Genomic DNA, 15,520 nt, shown 5'->3' on the forward strand with positions numbered 1-15,520 from the left:
GGGGCTGCAAAGGTACTGCTCTTACTCGTCCTTTGGATGAGAGATGCTGACATTTATCACAAGAATGACAGAAATCCCTTATATCAGCTCCCATCCCTGGCCAGAAGAAATCTTGTGATATCTTAATCTGGATCTTCCTATGTGAAAAGTGTCCTGCCAGAGGTCCTTCATGCACAACTTGCAACACAACGGGGTGACACTCCTTAGGAACAACGAGGCCTACAGTATCTGTCCTTTGAGGGCAGTCAGAGAAGATACACTTACGATATAGGTCTTCTTGATAGATGAACTTGTATCTGGAGCCATTACGTGCCTCCTCCGTTTCCCCCGACGCTGCTTTACGACGGATCCCCTCAAGAGTGGGACAGGAATCTTGGAGCTGTATGAAACATTGAGGTGTCACCTTCAGAGGATGGAGCTTAGGCAGAACAAGGGGATGTACTCTCTTCGTTCGGCTGGCTCAGGTCTGTACAGCACACACCTGGGTGGTAGAGCTGTGAGTGACAGATGAAGGTACTGCAGAGGGTGTAATAGGATGGTTAGAGATGGTTTCACTCTTACCCACTGACGTTAACTTCTCTTGTGGCTGTTCTGGTGAGGGTGTAATAGGATGTAACGTTAGAGATGGTTTCACTCTTACCCACTGACGTTAACTTCTCTCGTGGCTGTTCTGGTAAAGTAATCTTGGGGCCATCAGTGTCTTGCAGTATTCTAGCCGCTGGTAAGTCCACGGCATCTGGAATGTTGCCAATGAGGACGGTAGCGAACTTGAGTGGCGCTCTGGCGGCGCTGGCCAAGCCAGTATCATAGGGTAGGGGCATCGTAAGAAGCACCGAACCAAAGGAAACTCATCAATCCGCCCCAGATAATCTGCCACCTTGACCTTAGGACAAAGTGCAGGATCAACGTCAGGTAGTACTTCTTCAGAAACAATCATGCCAGTGCACCCGGAGTCTCTCATGATGGTTGAAGTCCAAGAGCCATTGACAGTCCCGGCAACAGCATAATAGGGGACACTACTGTCCGTCAAACAAATTTATCTTGTATGCAGCACCACTGATGGCTTGGTTCTTAAAGGCTCGTGGGTTCTTGGGACAATTCGGCCTTATATGCCCCTTCTCCCCACAGTTGTGACATCTGACCGTGGAAGGCGTTTGTCGGTCAGAGGGGTGAACTTGTGACTTCTGGGTTAGATCATCTCGATGAGGGATCCTCTTGGGTTGAGTGGGGCCAGCCTTGGGGTAAGCATTACGGGCGGTCGCCCAGTCATCAGCCAGCTAGACAGCCTCACTCAAACTGGTAGTGTGTCGCTCCTTGATGAAAAGATGGAGTTTAGGATTTAGTGTAGAGAGAAATTGGTCAAGCACCATAAACTCCTTCAAGCTTTCAAACTCTGAAGGTATTTGGGAATATTCTAGCCAAGTGTCGAAGTACCTGCTGAGTTGAGTGGCAAACTGCTGATAGTTCTGGCCTACCTTGATCTTGGCCGACCTGAAATCTACTCGGTAGCTATCAGGGGTCTTACTGAAACCGGTGAGAAGAGCCTGTTTAAGTTGCTGGTAGTCGCTGATGACAGAAACAGGTAGAGAAGTGTATAATTCAGCAGCCTTACCAGTGAGCAAACAACCAAGTCTGACGGCATAAGAGTCTTCCTCAAGCTCAAGTAACTGGGCAATTTGTTCAAACCTTACTAGGTATACAGTGATGTCTTCGTCGTCTTTATATGCAGGCAACGTAGGTCTGGGGATAAAGTCAGAGGAGGATGTGGTGTGACTCTTATCTCCCGAAGCGAGTTCAGCCAGTCTGAGCTCTTGTTCTCGCACTGCTTGCCGCTCTTCTCTCTCTGCCTGCCGCTCTCGCTCTTCTCTCTCAAAGGCGCGTTCTTCCCATTCCATGGCTTGCTGCTGCTGTTGAAGGATCCACTGGCCCAGGTCCTTGCCTTCAAGACCCAACAACTCTGCTTGTACCTTAAGTTTTTCGAAATTCTCCATCTCCACACACAGAATGGATTGAGAGCTGCACCAAAAATAATTCAACCACCACCACTAACTGTTTACAAGTGAGAGGGAATGTTTTCCGCACCTCAAGGTAATGTAAAGCCACAATAACAAAGATCGGTGCTTATCCACCAAGGACCGACTTAACACTGGCCAATAAAGTGAGAGAATACCAAAAATTCCACCTCACTATACAAAAGTACCGGAGTACTTACCACAGACTCGCCAATAATGGCGCTTGATAGCGTCAGGTGAGAGGAATAAAGATTCCGCACCACACTGAACAACCTCACTCCCGGGCCTCAGGCAGCAAGGGCGCACAACAGCGACTGAAACACTCAAACTACCAATTCCATGAAGAGTAACAACACAACAGCCAGATCCTGGCAAGGTCGCCATATATGTCAGGGCCGGGTGGCTGTGTGACGTGTGTCAATTCCCAACGTCGGATATTCTTGGGTTGCCATTGATCGCTGGCTGTTTTAATACGCGACTCGGTATACAGCCAGCCAGCTCGCAAGAGACACACATTCTAAAATTCATATCATAATAAATCTTGAGGTATTGAGTCTTTGTACTGCAAAACATTAATTCCAAGTGTTTATCCTAACATTATCCATATGATCTGGTAATACACACTCTACAAAACTGTTATTATAAGCTTAATACTCACAGTCGCGGTTTCAATGCTCTCGCATTTTTTACTAGTCTCAACTACATATTTGGTTTGAAACATTTTTTCATATAGTTCAACAGAGAGCACTGTTTCTCCTCTAAATATTACAAAGGAATACATTCTGTAATAATCTTGGTAGAGCAACATTTTTGCGGCCGAAGGCATATCAAACCGAAGACTAACTGAATTCGGGAACACCGAGTCCTCTCAAAACACCAAAACAACCCCGCGGCCCGCGGTTGTTTAGAAGCTCGTGTGGAGTAGGGTGACCAGACGTCCCCGGTTTCAGTGACCTGTCCCCGGCTACTGCTGTCCCCGGTTTTCTGTAACTGAAAAATCACTTGATGCGTAAAAAAAAACTACTCTTTTTGATTATGATAATTATGTCCTTTTATAATTACTCTTTTAGAATGTCAAAAATAAGGAGAAGGCCTTAGTTTTTTATATAGTTTCCGTGAAGACGGTGAAGTGTATGGCGGACACATTTTAACAGCTAATGGGTGTTCATGATCTCAGATATTTCATCAGGTAGATTTTTTTTTCTTTGCAACTTGGGTAAATAAAATAAGGCGAGAGAAACTTTTGATTGCTGGTTTAGAAATGGTACGAATAGTGTGCCCGTTTTAGTTTTTCCAGTGCAAAAACACTACATGTTTTTACCTCCCTGAACTGAAAATGTCCCTGGAATTTGTCTCAGAAATTTGGTCACCCTAGTGTGGAGTGTTCTTAGAGCTGGAACAGAATGCCGGTTTATACATGTGCTGTAGCTGACTGCAATTCTATATCAAAAAAGAAAAACCAAGGCGTGAAAGGATGGACTGTGTTTCCTAAGAAGAAAGACGCGGCTCGAAGAAAATTATGGGAGACACGATGTAAACGAGGCCCGACGTGGAGAGCTACCAAGGACCATGCTATCTGCTCAAAGCACTTCATAGATTGGTGCAAAGGACCGTCAGTATCGCATCCAGACCCTGAACTGTTTGCCTATAACCGGTGGGGAGCAGGTAGAAACCTGCTTGATGTTGTTTACATACGGAAAGGACAATCTTTCACTGAAGTAATACAAGAATTTTGCATCAAAACATCGTGTGTATTTGATATTCGTCACATTTTCTGGATTTTATTGCTAATTAATTAACTTGAACCAATGAAATGTGCTTGCTTACTGAAAATAATGTAATTCACTCAAGGTGATGAAGTGTCCCAAAACTGAGACCATGAACCAAGCATTTTTGGCTCGTTTTGCCATATTACGTTCTCTGTGCTTGATGAAGCTGATTAGAGATGTTCCTAATAATCAATTACTTAGTTTGATAGCACATATATGACGTAAAAAAATTTTTCCAGCATACCGAGTTGAATGTGGTAAATTAAGTTATCTGGCGAATCTGGCAGCTTTTCAGCACTTTCCGACGTCGGGAATTACTCTTTAACATGTTACTTGCGAATCGACCCACCGGTGGGTTGCCAGCGTTTGGCCACTGTTGCGATGCGACCCACCAGTGGGTCGTACAGCAGTTTTCAGATATCACGTTTCTATCTTACTATTAACAGAAATTGGATTATATAATAAATTGCAATAAACAGTATGCGTAGGAGGGCATAGTAAACACTTATTGATAAATAACATGAAGTTTATTTCATTTTTACAATTAAACAAAAATAAATGAAAAAAGTTTTTTTTCAATACTATTTTCCTAATACATGAAATATAATGCATTTTTTCTTTCAGGAGAGCATAATTTTCTTTGTTAAATGAAAAATCATCCTGTTTTCATATTTTTTTCTAATAAATGTAATAAAACCCTTCAAAACATAAAACATTTCTATGACAAATAATTGAAACAGATTGGACTTTCCTTGACAAGCTTTAGTAATTTTCATTATTGATCTTTTCATAATTTTCCTATCAATTGGACAAACTTTAGAAAAAGGAACCATTGGTGATCCTCAAAAACTTCATGTCTTATAAACATAAGTAGTGAAACAAGAAAGAAATTTACTGAAAAAATACCTGCTACATGTTTCCATTATTTACTTTGAATGTTTTGTTTCAAAGCATGACAGACATAGGTAAGGCTTGCCATCACACGAGCTGCAGAAAGTAGATACTTTTTCTGCTCTTTTTGATGCTACTTTACTTCCTTCGTTTGTGGATATTATTTCATAACACCATACACATCTCTTTTGAGATTCTCTCTTTGATCCTTCAGCTTCTGATAAAAAATGCTGTGCACCTGAGGGAATGACACTGTATGATAATTTTCTGCCTGGTCTTATTTTTTTTTTTCAAATAAACTATCAATTAGAAGTGAAAGGATGACTGACTCCGTGAACTGCAATAAAGTCCATTTTTTGTTTGAAAGATATTTGTTGAAAATAATAAAAGCATTCACTACACAAGATCCTGTGGGTAACTCAATGGCAATTTTTTTTATACCATTTTCTGTTTTTTTCTCAGAGCTGTACAATATGATGACATTTGATCTGAAAGATCAACTCTTTTCTTTGCTTTATTGTAATCCATTACACACTTGGGTTTTTTATTTCTTCGCCATTTCCTGAAACTTTACCTGTTGCAATTAATTTGTCATCATACTCAGGAACTGTTGATAAAATTAGTACATTTCTCTTATCCTTCCAATTGAAGACCTTGATGCCTTCATCATTTTCAAGAGAAGTTACTTCACCTTTCTTGATTTTGGCTTTGGTCACTTCCTTTGGAAGGCCTTTGCAGATGGCACGCACTGTGCCACACAGATATGTTTTATGTGAAAGAAGGTAATCAGCAAGTGGTTAAGATGTATGAAAATTGTCCACCGGTGTATAATGTAACTCCTTTCTCAAACAAAGGTAACATCAATCTTGCAATGACTGATTCAGTTTTACCTAAGGACTGATATTTTTCAGATACACCACAATAGAGTTCCAAATTCAAAGTGTATGCCTCTGTAGTACATAGTTTATAGAGTTTCATTCCATATTTATGCCTTTTTCCAGGAATATACTGTCGGAAGAATAATCTACCTCTAAATGGAACCAAGGTTTCATCTATAACAACTTCCTCACCTGGTTTATAGACATCCTGAAATGTCTGCACAAACCTGTAAAAAAGAGGTTTCAATTTGTAAAACCTACCTGTGTGAGGAAGACTTTCTGCAAAGTGGAACATCCTAAGCAAAAGCTGGAACCTGTCTCTCTCCATAGTCAATGGAACTAAGTCATTTTTATAAAGTACACTCTTTGACCAATGAAGGGAAGTTTCTGGCAAGACATTTACACCCATATGGAGAATCAGTCCTAAAATTTTTTGCATTTCTTCACTTGTAGTAGGAACCCATGCTCTCAGTCTAGATTTTCTTGTCAGTACTCTAGAAGCAATCAAGTGATCTGAATAGCGGTTGGTTTCAGTTACCATCAAATCTACTATGTCATCAGTCAAAAACAGTAAATAAGCATCAATTGGCCAAATCTTGCCATCTACTGAAGCTGAAGGTCTCATTCAGAGTTCTTCCTTTCCTGTAAATGGAAATGAACGGTGTGTGGAAGTCACAGCTTTCCAACCACAGACAGACGATGCAACTACATCATCTACAGAATCTTCTTCCTCCTTTTCCTCCCCAGTTACGTTTTTATTTTCAGAACCTGCATCAGTTGATAGGCTATCAGATGAGCAAGATGACTCTGTTTCATAAAGTTCATCATCAGACTCTTCCTGTGGGCTATCTTTCCTTTCTTCTGTTGAACTAGGTCCACCATAAAATTGTTTAGGGTGCATTTTCTAAGTCTGCAAAACAAAGATATTTAAACAAATTGTTAGTAATGGAAAGTATATTGTAATACGTATAGAGATGCTGCGAAAATCGAAAAAAAAATGTTTGTTCATCAGTGGGTCGCATCGCAGTAATATCATAGATTTTTCACGGTATGCGATGCGACCCACCGGTGGGCAAACAATTTGAGGTTGCTAGTGCGTTCATGTGTGCTCCCAGACTTCACTCACCTCCTCTTGCTTCGCTGGCAGGAGCCACACTGACGTGACAACGATTTATTTGAATCGCAGTGAGGGAGAGTTCGCCACAGTGTCAGCCGCAAGTAACGTGTTAAGGAATAGGGTTAGATAAACATGGAAGCAAATATAATATAATATTTACTTATACACCACACACCACACAGCACATCACAGGCATTAACACGATGATGGGCCAGTCCACACCTTCCACTACAGCTCCTCAGGTCCGTCTCTACTTCACAGTAGAAGTTACCTCGGTAGAGACGGCCACAGGTGATGCCCAGCAGGAACAGAGGGTGAAGCAGTCCATAGACTCACCCTCATGAGCTATGGTCAGACAGGCGCTGGTTCTAGATGAATCCTGGGGCCGGAGATTGTAGGAAGCTCCACGGAGGTGGCTGATAGTCGCCAGGAACGCAACAGGCGAAGTACACACCCGTCGTGAGGCAGGGTAAGGGCCGCGGCAGCTTGGTACAAGGTGGCGTGGCGTGACGGCTAAGTTCACCAGGTGAAGGTGGCGGTGATGGTGGTGAAGGTGCCAAGGGTGAAAGGCGGTCGGCAGGGAGCCCAATCCTTCCGAGCAGCCTTCAGAGCGTTGAGCAGCTCTGATGATGATGAAGGTAGTGCGGGAGAGGTGTTACCCAGCGCTGGCTTGCGAGCTGTCTGCCTGAGCCGTCACTCGATGCTGCCGATGTTGCCTCGGCGGGGCCGGGTCCCAGGGTAGATGAGTGGGAGAACCCGGGGGATGTGTTGAAGCCGACAGACTCGGCCTAGACACCATGCTACATACACGTGTCTGCGCTCTGTCCTTCACCAACCTCTGTGTGGATTTTTTGTACGCCTCTCAGGCCTAGGATTAGTTAAATAAAGTTAGGAATCCCATTGTCCCGTGTTTTTAGCTTTGCCTTTTCATTGTCCTCTCCTTAGAGGCAACAGAAGGTGTCTGTTGCCAAGTCGTCAGATTGTCTTTCCTCTCTCACCTACGGAGGATCCGCCTCAGTGAACGTGCTTTTGGGGTGAATTAACACCGTCCGGCCCCCCTAGAGTGGTTTGGCAGGACAATCTGACATTAGGTAACTCCTCCCTGACCTCCTCCCACTTGTGTCCCGCTCCCCTCCTGCAGGAGGGGGGTGTACCCCCCTCCATGCCTGACGGACCTTCCTGCCCTCCCCCCGTAAGGGGGAGGGAGGACACTGATCGACGACCCCGACTGCCAGACTGTCTATTGACCCCTCTAAAGCGACGTATGTGACTCTACATTCCAAGACGAACACCCGCCTGTCTACTGTTAATTCTTTTATAATAAAGAAGGTCATTGACTGTAACATAGGAAATGTCGTTAATGTGAAAAAACTTGCTAGTGGTGATCTACTTGTTCAGACACTTAACGTAAATCAAGTTAAATCATTGTTGAAGCTCCGGTTCATTCATGACATCGAGATCGAGGCTTCGATTCCAGTGTCCATGAACTCGTGTCGGGGAGTCGCTTCCCACCGCGATTTTGTGGATATGGAACCGACCGAGATCGTCGATTGCATGACTGATCAGGATGTCATTGAGGCTCGGAAAATTACTAAAATGGTTGACGGTACAAGAAGGAGCACAGCATCAGTCATTCTCACCTTCAGTGCTGCTAAGTTGCCAGAGAGGATTCATGTAGGGTACGAGTCGGTTCCCGTTCGTCCCTACATTCCGAATCCTCTCCGTTGTTTCAAGTGCCAGCTTTATGGTCACCATGGTAACGCTTGTCGGTCTTCCCACGCTTACTGCGGTAGATGCGCAGGAGAGGGCCACTCTGTGGACCAGTGCACATCCTTGGTAGAGAAGTGCCGTAATTGTGAAGGTGCTCACTCCACTTTTTCACGCGATTGTCCCGCGTGGAAAGTGGAGAAAGAGGTCTGCACGGTTAAGGCTACTGAAGGATCTCTTACTATGAAGCAAGGATGCGAGTGAAGCAGACGCAGGCCGCGCCTGCTTCAAACGTCTCCTACGCTTCAACAGTAAGGGCTCCACCTAAGATGTGTACTGTTGCTATCCAGACTGACCTCAGCGACCTGCTGCCTGCTCCATCTACCACCACTGATTCCCCTTCAACCTCTGCCTCATCATCTGCTAAATCTACTACTACTACTACTAAAACCTCTACTCCTATAACTTCCTCTGCTCCATACCTGTCTGCTATTTCTCGTACTCCCAGTAAGGGTGAGAAGACAGACAAGTCTAATAAATTAAATTTAACAAAGCTTGAACGTCAACGCCCTTCTCATGTCGTCGCCGCTCCCGCGCCGTCGAGAAGGAGTTCACACGCTCGCTCCCTCTCGACGAGCTCCGGGGAGTTAACAATTGATGAATCGATGGATGTCACCATTAGTAAGGGCCGGGAGAGGTCCCCCGGCAGCGCCTCTGAGCGCAAAAGGACTAAGAAAACGGCCGCCACCACAACTCTTAAGCCATAATGTTCAAGGTGTTACAGTGGAATTGCAGAAGTATTCGGAATAAAGATCCATATTTGTCACTTTTAGTGAACATACACAGGCCGTCCGTTATTTGTCTACAGAGACGAGACTACAGGATCAGCCTGATCCTGCAGTGCTAAAACACTACCATCCGTATAGAAGATATGAGGGACACGGCGTTGCTATATACATACACAAAACACTGACACAAACAGAAGTGACGTTGAATACACCTCTGGAAGCGGTCGCGTGCAGGGTGAGATTCAACGACACGTATCTGGCTATCTGTTCCTCTACTTGCCTCCCAATACCTCCATTGTTGATGATGACATTACATCTCTTATTAGCCAGCTTCCGGGCAACAGGCTAGTTGTTGGCGACTTTAACGCCCATCATCAACAATGGGGAAGTGAGAGGTCAAGTGTACGTGGGGAGCAGATAGTAAACATTTTATTACAGACAAACCTCTGTCTTCTGAACGATGGAAGTGCGACTCGTGTAGATGATCGGACTGGTAACGCGTCTGCCATTGATCTGTCGTTGCTCTCGCCAGGTATACTCCTGACTTCTCCTGGGAAGTCATCGACGACTCCACGGAAGTGACCATCTGCCCATCTGCATCTCTTATGCACGCGACATCCCGCCCACCCCCGCCCTCCCAAGTTTAACTTCAAGAGAGCAGACTGGGCAACCTTCCGTGGGGTTGCCGACGTGGATATATCTGGCGAGGACATTGACACGATGGTCAGCAACGCAACACAATCCATATTACACGCCGCTGAGGCTTGTATTCCGAAGACTTCTGCAGTTTACACTAAGCATGGAGTCTCATGGTGGACAACGGATTGCCGACAAGCACTTCGTGAGCGCAATAGACGATACAGGTACTTCAGCCAGCAGCCCAGTCAAGCAAATTTCATAGCCTATAAAAAGGCAAGGGCTCAGGCAAGGAAAGTCATCCGTAATGCAAAGAAAGACTCATTCAGACAATTCATATCATCTGTTAACCGCACCACTCCTCTCTCCAAAGTATGGCAAACAATAAATATATTAAATAACAGAAAACCATATATTCCTATCACCACCCTTAAAATAAATGATATTATAATTGATAACAAAACAGAAATAGCAAATGCCATAGCCCACCAATTCCATCAGGCCAGCAGCACAACTTATTATGACCCTACCTTCCTTCCAAGGAAGGAGGCTGCAGAACTCACTGTCCCAAACTTTGCCACAGGAGGCGTAAACTCAGACTACAACACAGAGTTTACGTTGGATGAACTCCTCTTTGCCCTGAAATCCTGTAAAGGCTCCAGTCCTGGTCCAGACAATATTTCATATATCATGTTACAAAATCTCGGCCACCACTCCCTTTCAAAATTATTAACGCTCTACAATAGAATATGGACCACCTACACTTTCCCTCAGTCTTGGCACTTCGCCCACACCATCCCAATCCCCAAAAAGACTGGACGCCTTACGGACCCCAGTGCGTTTCGTCCTATTGCGCTCACGAGCTGTCTATGTAAGGTCATGGAACGTATGGTAAAGCGAAGGCTACTTTTGTTTTAGAAGCGAAGGGTCTGTTAGGTGATCAGCAGTCGGGCTTTCGGAAGTACCGAAGCACGATGGATCACCTAACACACCTGGAGCATTGCATTTCAGAGGCTTTTGCCAAAAAGAATTCATGATAGGGTGTTTTAGACATCCACAAAGCCTTCGACATGACATGGCGACACGGCATCCTCATGAAACTCTACGCTCATGGCTTCAGAGGTAACTTGCCCATTTTTGTTTATAATTTTCTTCAGGACAGAACATTCTCTGTCAAGCTTCCTGGTAACGTAATCTCGGACGTTTTCGTCCAGGAGAACGGGGTGCCGCAGGGTAGTGTTCTTAGTCCCATTTTATTTTGTATAATGATTAATGATATTCTGTCAACAACTCCCGTCCCCAGGAATCTTAAATACTCATTGTACGCCGACGATTGTGCGTTATGGCACTCCTCGCCTAACGCACAATTCTCGGCGGGGCGGATTCAGGATGCTCTTGATTCCGTCCAGCATTGGGCCTCACTATGGGGATTTAAGTTTTCAGTTGCTAAGTGTATCGGTGTTGTTTTCACTAGACGTAACGTACCTGATTTGCAAATAACTCTTCAAGGCCAACCGATACCGTTTCAAAATTCAGTCAAGTTCTTGGGTCTGCATTTTGATAGCAGACTCAATTGGAAGACTCATGTTAATGAATTGCTCATTCGTTGTCGTAAAAGATCAATGTCCTCAAATACCTTTCTGGTACTTCATGGGGAGCAGACAGAAAATCTTTATTAATGGTGTACAAGTCCTTAATTCGTTCTCATTTAGACTATGGCTCACTGGTGTATGGGTCTGCGTCGGAACCAACACTGAGGAGATTGGATGTACTGCAGAATGAATGTGTGCGAATGTGTCTTGGAGCCCTGCGCTGCACTCGTGTGGCGCGGATGGAGGTTGAGGCCAATACACCACCACTGCAAATACGTCGCGACGCCCTCCTTTTATCCTCATGGGATAAAAAGCCCGGAAAGCTCCCTCGGTAACACAGCAAACAAGATTATATGGCAGCACCACCACCTCCACAATGCGGTCCGCCGTCCAGTCTCAGTCAGACTACACACGCTCTGCCAGCAAACGGGCGTGAGACTGGACGATGCGGACCAGCTCGTGCTGCCCACCCTTCCCCATGGAAACTTCCCACCACCACCTTCAACATCAACTGGCTTCAGGGGAAGAAGGCTGTGGTTACCGAGGTGGAGCTCCAACACCACTTCCGAGCCCTCGTCGCTGGCCTCCCTCCATCCCTACATCTCTACACAGACGGCTCCAAGACAGGTGAATGTGTGGGTGCAAGTGTATGGTCGTGAATGTGCCCTCAGGTTCCGACTGCCTACCCATACATCGGTGTTTTCTGCTGAAATTTTTGCTATTGACAAAGCCATAGATTATGCTTTAAATTCACTTCATAATTCAATTGTCATTTTTTCGGACTCTATGTCAGCCCTTCAGGCAATAGAGTCCGGCCGCACGGATACAAATGAAATCCAGGGCAACATCATTAATAAGCTGAATTCATGTCATAAATCCTTCTCACTGGTTTGGGTGCCTGGACATTCCAGTATACGCGGGAATGAACAGGCTGACATGCTAGCTCGGTCTGCTGCAGAGCTCGAGGGAGCGTGGAACCTCCGTCGGGATCTGCAGTCATGTCTCTCAGTTGTTAAATCATCAGCAAAACTCCTGTGGCAGAGTCACTGGGACAACCTCCACCTCCACACCACCAAACCCACCCTGGGCGAGTGGGCCTCCTCCAATCGCCCCACAAGGCGAGAGGAGGTGGTCCTCGCACGCCTCAGGATGGGCTGCACCCTCCCACCCACATGCTCCCCTACATCGCCAACACCTTTCCACCACAGTGTTCCACATGTAATATCACCCTATCTGTCGAGCACATCCTGCTTCACTGTGTGCGTTATCGTGAGGAAAGGCGGCCCTTGGCGGCGTATTGCCGGGGTCGCGGCCTCCCGCCAACTCAAACCACCCTTCTGGGTGATGAACATCCGGATGTGGTCGATAGACTGATGATTTATCTGACTGAGACCAATTTAATCAGAGAGTTGTGATTTATGTGTATATATTATGTTATTTATTCTCCACTCTGTAAATATTTGAAATATATATATGTATGTAAATAAAAGTATGAAAGCGTGTATGATTCCAATTTTGCGTGATCTAATGTGAATGTTTTCCCTTCATGTATATATGCAATACGTAGTGATACTACGTAGCCACCCTGTGTGATTGTGAGTTATCCCTCCCTTCCCCATGCCCTGACAAAGGACAATAGTTTTGAGATAGGTATAGGATCCTTGTGTGAATGAAGCGTGCATGAGAATGTGTATGAATATTTTATGTTAACATTAAAACAAATAAACAAAAAAAAGGTTAAATTAAAATAACTATATAAATAAAATAAATAAATAAATAAACCAATAAAAAACTGTATATATGTAAAATAAAATAAAAGACCTAATTTTAAAGAAATATAAAAGTCACAAGAATCAATAAAATAAAAATGGCCTAATACCCAAGACAGGGTGATGGACAAAAAAAAAAAAAAAAAAAAAATGAAGCCGATCCGAGTTGCTCGAACTCCAGAGCAAGTCGTTCGCGGCCTCCGAGCCCTTGCCGCAGTTTGAAGCTGAATCCCAAGATAGGTAATGGACGGTGTAGGATGACGACTGTTGCCCCCTCACATTATTATTATTATTATTATTATTATTTTTGTTATTTTATTATTATTATTATTATTATCATTATTATTATGATTATTATCTTATTATTTTTATTATTATTACTATTTTATCTTTACTATCAATATTATCATTATTGTTACCATTATAATTTTTCTTGTTCTCGTTCTTGTTCTTCTTGATCTCAATCTTTTTTCCTATTATTATTATTATTATTATTATTACTATCATTATTATTGTTATCATTATCAATATTGTTACAATTATAAACTTAACTATTATTGTTTTTATTGTCATTATTATTGTTATTATCATTATTATTATTATTATTATTATTATTATTATTATTATTATTATCACCATTATGTTTATTATTTATTATTATTATTATTATTATTATTATTATTGTTATTATTATTATGGATGCACTTTACCTACATAAGCTGCATGTATCAGTATTTTCTTGCTGGTATTATCATCATTACCGTATTATCATCTTAAAGATAAAAAAATAAAAATAAATAAAATTACCTGTGAGGTTGTGATGCATGTTTATAAATATCAGCTGATCACCACAAAATCAATGCCATCTAGCGGTGAGGAGTAACACCAAGTTCCTATTCATAAGAAAACACATCAATACCATCACTGCTATGGCAACAGGAGGAAAATATATATATATATATATATATATATATATATATATATATATATATATATATATATATATATATATATTGAGAAATAGTTCTTCACAGGTTACCCGAATGTATCCACCTGCCTTAGCTCCTAATCGTTCACAATGAGGTACCATATTAAATATAGGTTGTACCTTTTTCCAGTACTTTTAACCTACCCTAACTAAATGGATCAATATATTATTGCTGGTATTAGCATCGTTACCAGCATTATCACTTTATAAACAAATTATTGGAAAAATGAAAGTAATCTAACCTGTGAAACCATGATGCTTGTTTATAAATATCAGCTGATCGTCACACTGATTCAATGCCATCTAGTGATGAGGAGTAACACCTGCTTCATAATCTTAACAAAACACATCATCACTGTTATGGCAGCAGGTGGAAAAGGATTGAGCTACACAATCTCCTACAAATTACAAGTGGTAAATTATGCCAAGGAACATGGTAATAGAGCAGCAGCAAGGGCTTTTGGGTCAAAACCTATGAAAAAATGGTGTCTGGCGACAGCAAGAAAGCAAAACAAATTAAATAGGCAATGAGATTTTAGTGTAATCAAAAAGAAAAATTAAATCGTAAAATTGATAATACAGTGGTACTTTGCGACAACAGACTTCACCACAACATATTTCACTCAATAACGGACTGGTCAGATACTAACTAATCTTTTTCGGACCATAATCAGAGTTTTCTTTCTTTCACGAATCCATAGTTCTGACGTGGTCGCGTGGATGAATGCACATACGACATAATAAATTAGCCAAAAAAAACGTCCGTATTTATCTGCTCCTGCATGCTATATCTCATTATAATTCAGAGAGAGAGAGAGAGAGAGAGAGAGAGAGAGAGAGAGAGAGAGAGAGAGACTGAGTTAAAAAGAAGTGCAGATGATAAACGAAAAACATATAAAATCTCCCCAATCACTTGATTTTGCTTTCATTTATTGGTCTTTGTAGGTCTGCAGTTTCATTTCTTTCTTCTTTTAACTGAAGGTAATTAAGTATGAAGCAGGCTAGGTTTTCTCTTCTAAATGATATAATGAACAAATTGTGTCCTCAGTATGATGGCGGAAAGTAAGCCATGTAAACAACACAACCGCTTATTTCAACTCTCTCTCTCTCTCTCTCTCTCTCTCTCTCTCTCTCTCTCTCAAGTACTTCTTTCAAGAACTACTATTTTCACATTGCAGATTACTGCTGTCAGGGTGGCCATATGGCAAGTTTCCAGCAGGACAATGGTCTATAGCGAAAACATCGAGCTGCTGCAAAGGGACAATCATTTCCAGTGCAACCATCTTCTGCATCATTGCAGGATCTTGCCAAGATGATATTTGAAGAGTTTCATCATCTGTCTGAGAAAGAGAAAAATAGATACTGCTCAATAT

General features: G+C 42.8%; 1 protein-coding gene across 1 annotated transcript in view; it reads right to left on the reverse strand.

Annotated features, from left to right (window-relative positions):
• Positions 1-14,182: 14,182 nt before the first annotated feature.
• LOC123500132 (E3 ubiquitin-protein ligase RNF185-like) overlaps positions 14,183-15,520 on the reverse strand; it is a 237,748-nt gene continuing 236,410 nt past the window's right edge. The window contains exon 6 of the mRNA XM_045248800.1: positions 14,183-15,487. The gene's annotated coding sequence lies outside the window, so the exon portion shown is untranslated. The remainder of the gene's footprint in view (positions 15,488-15,520) is intronic.

Source organism: Portunus trituberculatus, chromosome 50 (genome assembly GCF_017591435.1).
Source record: "Portunus trituberculatus isolate SZX2019 chromosome 50, ASM1759143v1, whole genome shotgun sequence".
In the NCBI taxonomy this organism is placed as follows: Eukaryota; Metazoa; Arthropoda; class Malacostraca; order Decapoda; family Portunidae; genus Portunus; species Portunus trituberculatus.